Genomic DNA, 8,728 nt, shown 5'->3' with positions numbered 1-8,728 from the left:
GTGTGTGTGTGTGTGTGTGTTGTATGTGTGTGTTGTTGTTTACTACTGTTCACACTGATGCCAGGTCCAGCACACACACACACACAACACACACACACACAACACACACACACACACACACACTGCTTCACATTCACAGCAGCTGCTCAGCAGCCTCATCATCTGTGGTGCAGGGAGCAGTCCACAGGGGACACACTCCGAGCTGCTTCGGCTGGACTCTAGTCACTGCCTTGCTCAAGGGCACCTTGACAAATCTGTGGGAGGGGAGGGAGTCACACTCACTCATCTCTACACTTCACAGGCTCTCAGTCAGACAGCAGAGTCTGGCAACACTCAGGTCACGTGCCTAAGATATGCAATTTGCATTATAAATAAGATTTAGGTAGATAAACAGACACTGAATCTTTATTGTAGTTTATATTTAGTTTATAAATGAAATACTGTATTTACACATTATATCAGCTGTGTGGACACAGTGAGGACACACGGCAGCATAAACTGTTTAATCCCATCAGTCACAACAGTGACTGTAAAAATATTTTCAGTTATAAACCCCAAAAAAATGTTACTGAATGTTCTATCAGTGCATTTCAAACAAATATTGAAATGATAAAATCTCTCACTGAAATATGTGATGTGTTACCAGAGCTGTTCACTTCCTGGTTACACCACGAGACAATGGCTGCATCAAAGCTCTAAAACGTAATAAAGTTTGTTGACATTAAGACTTTTAGATTTGTATAGCACATAGGTGTGTGCATATCACAGTCCAACAATATGCCATTAGGTTAATTGGCTACTAAATTGCCTGTAGGTAATTGCCTGTATGTATGTATATATACATATATATATATACAGTATATATACATATACACACACACACACACACATATATATATATATATATATATATATAAAATGTGAATGATTCACTAACATTGAATAATCACTGTACAGTTGTAAGTAAATGTTATTTCTCTGTAGTACAAATTCAAATGTTACTATAAAGTTCTCATACTAATGTTTCAACATGTTGCACTAAAGCAACGATGTTACAGTGTTTGTTACAATACTCTGTTATTATTCCACCGCTCACAGTTGTGACTTTGTCTTCTACAGTAAAACAAGGATTATACTGAGCGGCTACAGTTTTATTGATTTCAATTGATGCTATCTTGAGTGTTGTCACTGAACATTGCTAATTATAATCTTGACCTTATCAGGAGTGTGCGAGGAATGTATCACACATTCTACTGTCAGAAGAATGAGTTTTTAATAATTATCATTAATTGATTTCAGACACCCAATATAAGAATTCCATGCAAACATCAAACTATGATCAAAGATAAGATAAGATAATGATCCAGACTGTGCTAGTCCAGTATCTTTGTTTTCCTGTGAAGTGACAGCTGTTAGACCCCAGCACTGTGAGCCAGTGTCCTGTTGAATGACTGAACACATGACCTGCAGTTTAGTTTCACTTCATTATGTGACAGCGGGTGTCACAGAAGGACGAGAGCAGAGCTGCTTTAGGTCTCAAGGATCTTTCTCTAACCTGATCCAGGAGCTGAGAGACTCTGAACAGAAACAGAAACCCGTTTAATGATGCTGGATTCATTACAAGTGGAGATTGGTCTGTAACATCAGATGTGTTAATTAACATCACATCCCCAATTACAGTAATAGAAAACATCATCCAGTTTGCATCTTTGCTTTTCACAGATGATGTGGTTTTGATGGCTTCATTAGAACGAGACCTTCAGTGCTCACTGGGACGATTTGCAGCCAAGTGTGAAGTGGCTGGGATTAGAGTCAGCACCTCCAAGTCTGAGGTCGTGGCTCTCAGCCAGAAAACGATGGACTTGCTCCCTGCAGGTTGGGGGTGAGTTGCTGCCCAAAGTATCTTAGGGTTTTGTTCACGAGTGAGGGTTAATGAAGCGGGAGATTGACTGACGGATCAATGCAGCATAAGCATTACAGACATTGTACCCCATGGTGAAGAAAGAGGGGCAAAGCTCTCATTTTAGCAGTCGATCTTCAGTCCGACCCTCACCTCTGGTCATGAGCCCTGGGTAGTGACTGAAAGAATGAGATACAAGTGGCTGAAATGTGTTTCCTCTGTAGGGTGGCTGAGCTCAGTCTTAGAGATAGAGTGAGGAGCTCTGACATTGGGAGGGAGCTCGGATTAGAGTCGCTGCTCCCTCATGTCGAAAGGAGCCAGTTGAGGTGGTTGGGGCATCTGAGTAGGATGCCTCCTGGGCGCCTTCCTTTGGAGGTTTTGCACTTTAGTTTTAGTTGAGGGGATGTTAATGTGATTTAGTTTCAACATCATCATAACCACTGGGTGACCGTTTGAAGCCGAGCAAGCAGAAACCACCACAACAGACTGTGATTGGTGGAGACACCTGTCAGTCAATCAAACACCCCGAACTTACTTACTTCATTTAAAGTTATTATCACTTTAACACATTGATGGGAATTAAGTTCACTAGAGACCTAATTTCCTGTGGGAAACATATATTATTACTGTTGCTAAGCAACTGTATCAACTAATTGTTCACGCCTGAATAGCGTGAAGAAGATGATGAGAGGCTACGAGAGAAACCAATTTCCAGTAATCCCACTTGTTTCTATCTTTTCATCAAAGCTCTCTCTGCACTCGTGTTGATGGACCACACACAGTCTCAAGTGTTTGGCTCATATTCATACAGTACTGTACGACCGAGTACGATGTTATTATCATTCACTCTTCAAAGGGTCAGTGTATTAGACCACTTTTCAGTCCTGTCTAACTTCCTGTCTGTGGCTCTCAGCTGCAAACCCACTGGTTTGTAAAACGGCTCACAGTAATATAGTCTCCCTGTAAAATAAAATAAAAAATCTCAGTAATATCCCAAAACAGCTGACCACTGCAGTTTAACAGACTTTCCTCAAACAGAAGGAAATGGTGCAATTTGTTGGGGCTATTTTCACGGGCAGATTAATCCACATCTAGTGAGTATTCTGGTAGCAGGTGTGTGTGGGAAAATGAAACTACAGTGTGTGTTCATGGTGATGAAGGAACACATCACCCAGTTACACAATGAGACTCATCAATGTGTTGGTAATAGGTTTTTAAGAGATACCTCTCTTTGTTGGTTCGATTCTGCACAGAGGAGGAAAGATGGCAGCCTCAGTTCCACTAATTACATTTCATCTTATCACTCTGTGTATACTTCCATTCTGGAAAAAATAATCTCCTTCAACTTTTAAGATTTTCCTGGACCACTGGACCAAATAGCTGAATTCTTACCTTTAAAAAACATTATGGTGATTATATTTTGGTTCCCGCTATTTTCATGCTTAGAAAACCTTTGTATAAGTGACCAATAATGAACCTGTGACAATGTCTGGTACTGACTCCCAACAGTTATGCAGTGGGTACATTATTAATGAAGGACATACTGTATGATGTAACTTTTAGCTACAACTCGGCCACTGTTTTGTTTTTGTTGTTCTGTTTCTTTACTAAGGAATACTTCAGTTGTATATATGCAACCAATCAGAGAGCTTGTTGCACCCCATGACCAATTAGTTTTGACTGGTTTAACCACTGAAGGTCCAGAGTGTCACAGAAAGGTTCAATGACCAAGCTAACGATGAACTAATAGGAAAAGGAAAAGCAGCAGGAAAAAGGAAATGGAAATGGTAAAGGGAAATCCTGTTATGAGAGAGAGTATTATGTTGTTTTCGTAAATCTATTTTTTGATATAAAGTATTTATTTATGCATTAATTGTTCATTTATAAATTCTTTTTACAAATCCTTTTTTTAATGTCTGTTGAGATATGAGATTGAAGAAATGCTGTTGTACTTTTCCTGTGACATCCCTGGTCCTCCATAGGTGAAATAAAAAGACATCCATTCAGAGCTACATTCAGTCTCCTGCAGTCCATCATTAAACCCTGTGTAAACACACTGCGGCTGATCAGTGAACACCGAGCTCGTGTTGCTGTATTGTGCTGGGTTACGGCCTCCTTGTAGTAATCATGAGTTAAATTTGCTAAGAGACTGCTGCGGGGCTTTAAATGGATAAAACCTGTCTTTGCTGACGTGCTGTAAATATTTGATATGATTCCCTTCAGCCCCCTCAGATTAAACGATGAGATATCAGCGTGTTTGTTTGCGGCTGTAAAGCTGAGTCCCTTCCTGCTGACCGCGGCTGCAGACGGGAGGTGAGAGAGGCAGATTACTCACACATGATAAAAACCTTTGTAAACAGTCTCCTGGTCCTGGAGGCCGAAGCTGCAGGTGTGATTACAGAGCGGCGTGCTGCTGCTGGGCATGTGGCTCATCGCAGAGCTGCCTGGTAGCATTTATACGTGATATGAACAAGCTATTAGAGCTAATTACTGTGTTGAGTTCAAATACAAAAGCCAGTGGGTGTGTAATCCAGAAACACATTAAATCTGACATTTTTCATTCTGATTAGCCGCTTTAACACATGATACACACCTACTGCTTCATCACACACGATACGAACCACAGTGACTCGTCCGGGCGGCAGGAAGCTGAGACACTGAACTCAGAGGGTTTTGTAATTTTGCGTTATTGCATCAAATCTCACGTAGCGTGTTGATTTTTATATGATCAGGAAAAAAAGCATTTAAAAGACCTCAGAGAGAAGACGAAGTCAGATAAATGAGATGAGTTCCAGCAGGTAATGCCCCCTAAAACCATCACACCTGCTCTCTACACTTCTGTTTGTGTAGAGCAGCGCTTCCCAACCCTCAACCTCCGACTCCTAAAGGTCAAAGGTCAAGGCTGCTGTGACCTCTCAAAACACTTTTTTAGCCATTATTCAAGACTTCACACAACATTTATGGCAAAATTTCAAACAAATGGTTGATATTTTCTATGACTCTAGATAAACAGGGATGTGACCTTTGTTTTTTTATTATAGCTGCAGTGAGAGAGAGAGACAGGCATGCAGGGTTGTGGGTATTTTTTTAAACTTTGAATGAACAGACTTTAATCTTAACTTCAGAGAAATGACATGATAATCTGCAGTGCTCTAACAAGAGGACGTGACGCTGGAATGTTTTTCACTTGGTCACATCGTCTTTCTTAATCCCCATAAATTGTGACCTCCACTCAAGCGAGAACTCTGCCCACAACTCACCTACTTTCCCTTTCACTTGTGTTCCAGACTTGAGGTGTAGTTCCCCTGACGTGTGTTGTCAGCAGGGGTGTGTGTGATGGGGTGGAGGTGTGTGTGTGTATGGGGGTCTGTGATGAGTACTGGGATGAGTGTGGACAGCTCCAGCCTCTGGTCATGGTCAGGCCCTCAGAACGATACTTCACCTCAGAGATCAAGACTCCCCTGAGGGGCAGAAGACTGTGTGTGTGTGTGTGTGTGTGTGTGTGTGTGTGTGTGTGTGTGTGTTTGTGTGTAAGAGAGAGACAGAGAGAGAGATTTGAATCATGCTGACAGCTGGAGTAATGTGTTTATATGACTAGGTTTTTCTGTGTGAACGTGTGTGTGTGTGTGTGTGTGTGTGTGTATGAGTGTGTATTTTGTGGAGAAAAGAAAAAAAACATACTGTACACACGACAACATCCTCATATCATTTTAATATTTTACAGCTCATTAACACACACAGAGAAAGTGGTTCCGCCACAGCACTGGGTGAACGTGGTGAAATGACACGATCTCCTGTGTTTTGACTTGGTCTGTGCGTCTGTCCGTAGCTGATGTGTGTAAAGCTGGTGGGGTCCAGCTTCAGTGTGAATGGGCGGATGACACCCGGTGAAAGGACAGGCAGCAGTGGGGATAAGGTGGTGGAAGATCAAAGACAGGTGGAGGGTGAGGTGCAGACAGGAGGTAAATGTGCTGATGTGCTGCGGCTGCTGTGCTGCTCCTGATTACAGCCTCTTCAGCAACACTCATTCAGCAGGACTCCTCTCTCAGCAGAGCCCAGGATTTCAACACTGCTGGGATTTGGATGCCTCACGGCCTGCTGACTGTGTGTGTGTGTGTGTGTGTGTGTGTGTGTGTGTGCTTTAAAGATATCTGGACACCTTTTGCACAGAGTCTTACGGTGCAGGATTTTAGCCCAGTAGCAGCAAAGTGTAAAGACAGTGATGTCAGTCCCTTCATCACCTCACTCCAGATACTTGTGATATCTTTAAGTTATTTTTAAGTCTTTTTTCTACAGGAAGAGCGGAGAAAGACAGCACATATGGGGGAGACAGTGGGGGGAGAGACATGCAGTAAAGGGAGTCAAACATGAGACTGAGGACATGAGGACTCATAACGCCCGAATGGCCATTGGGCCACCACAGATAATTGTGATATCTTAATAACTGCTGGTCTCACTGCCATGAAATATTTACCATCAGATTGATTTCTCTGTCAATAAGATGTACTGTCACTGGTCTGGGCTTTAGGACTTGTTACTATGACAACAGCTCCAGATGAATTTTAAACCAGCTTTAAAGAAACCTGAGAGACTCAGGATAACTCAGTTATCTACATGATTTACTCCAGCACTGTGCTCAGCCTACTGTAACACAGGATGATTCACTCAGTCTCTCATCCAGGGTCTTTGCTGTTCCACCGATGTAGCGTTCCTCGCAGCGATCACGTGTGATGTCACGATGACATCATACACCGCCACAGTCTTGTGGCTGTGGGGGTGTCTGTACCAGCGGAGAATCTGAAGGCTGACTCCCTGTGATGTGGAGGCTGGTGAGGTGTTCTGACAGGAGTCCCACTGAGACGCTGCCGTCCTCTAACACATCACAGTGAAATTAGACCACATGAAAACAGTGGTAATGGCAGCGCAGTGGTTGATCATCAGTTCCACACTGAGGAGGTTCCCTTTGTTAGAGATGATGTGTTACAACACATTCAACACAGAAACCAATCTCATGACAAGAAAGAAAAGAAAAGAATTAAATCAAAGAGGAGGTATGAAAGAAAAGTTTAAACCAGAACTAAAAACACAGAAACTGTCTTTGCTTCCTTCCTGTCGAGAACCGTTACCGTGTTCAGTCCTTCACACTGTTGTGATGTTAGCCATCGAGTACATTTTAAACTCTTGGAGCTGCCGCGGGCGCACCAGCTCTCCCTCACGTGAGGCTGTGGACACCAGCTAAAACAAATGGACGCGCTTGTAAATGCAGTCACGTAGACAGGTCCTGGCAGATATGTAGGAAGTGATAAGTATCCGGTTCCTGGCATTTTTGGAACCAGGTCCACATGTGACTTGAAGACTGGTGAGATGTTGCGACAGTCCAGCCACGTGAGGGAGTCCCACACTGACGGGGTTCCTCTGTCAGACCTCCGGGGTAAAGAGACGGAGGTGAAATGCCAGGTGCCGTCAGCCCAGAGGACAGACTTCAGATCGCGGCACACTGAGTCACCGCGGCGGCCTGATGGTGTACAGCTAATTAAAGTTCAGTGATGATATGACAGCTTTATATACTAGTGAACGTACGTTTTCCCTTTGAGGCTTTAGAGTCACTGCAGATTTTTAGAGGAAAAAGATAAAGGGATGTTATCAGAATATTTGCATGAGGGAACACTTTCAGAATAGTTGATTTCACATCCACAATCTCTTGAGAAACTCTGTGATTAGAGAGAAAAAGAAGCATATTCATATCTGATTGCTTTATTTTTTTTTAAAGTTTATTTTAAAAACAGTGGAAAGTCACTTTCACAAGGAACACGAAGGAATAATAATACTACAAAGGAAATGTGATTAATCTGCTACATTTTTTAACAGTCAATGAAATACATGTATTTAATGTAAAGAATTTCTTCATGTGTGTCAGACTTAATCAAATTAACAGCATTTTTCCATCCATGTATCCATTTCCTTGAAAGAGAGCAAACATCAATATTAACTTTTAATAATATGAAGAAACTCAGCACACAGGTGGGTGAGGGGGCGGGTGGTGAGGAGCAAGGTCATACCCAGCATGCACCAGACATCAACGAGACGTCAGACAGACGTTGGACTCTAACGTCTCTTATGACTCTAACGATGATGTCAGACAGACGTTAAACTTTGGTTGGAAATGGGAAGTGGGTGGACGTCAGGGTCCAGTGTTGGTTAACTGACATTGTGATGTTTAGGAGACATTTGACGATGATGTGTTGGAGGTGTTGAGGAGACGTTTAGATGATGTTCAGGCGACATTTAGGAGAAATTTAGGTGACGTGTGGGTGACATGTGGGTGATGTTTAGGAGATGTTTAGGAGGCGTTCAGGAGATGTTTAGGAGATGTTTAGGAGGCGTTTAGGTGATGTTTAGGTGACGTTTACGAGGCGTTTAGGAGGAGTTTAAGAGATGTTTAAGTGACATTTAAGAGATTTGTAGGTGACATTGGGTTTTGCTCACAACCAGAATGTCAGTATTTTAGACACTGGACGCTTGGTTACTTAACAACACAACTTACAAGCAACAAAATATCAACGTCAGCTGTCGGCAGTCCTCTGCATCTCATTGACATTGGCGTTAAACATTGCCCTGACTTTTAAAAATGTATTTAATAAATTTAGTAATCTGACGGCACAACCTACAATCAAGCGAAGGACGTTGGTGGCCAGGCGTATGTCTGCAGCGGAGGTAGCAGCACAGGGGATGGCAGGACAGCTAGACTGTGAACAGCCAGTTTGCTACACTAGGCTTCATATTGGGCCAGACTGATGATGACGGTACACAGGCTGAGCTGATGAAGGC

This window comes from Seriola aureovittata, chromosome 13 (assembly GCF_021018895.1).
Source record: "Seriola aureovittata isolate HTS-2021-v1 ecotype China chromosome 13, ASM2101889v1, whole genome shotgun sequence".
Classification (NCBI taxonomy): domain Eukaryota; kingdom Metazoa; phylum Chordata; class Actinopteri; order Carangiformes; family Carangidae; genus Seriola; species Seriola aureovittata.
The sequence above is the reverse complement of the archived record's forward strand: the minus strand, read 5'-3'. Positions refer to the sequence as shown.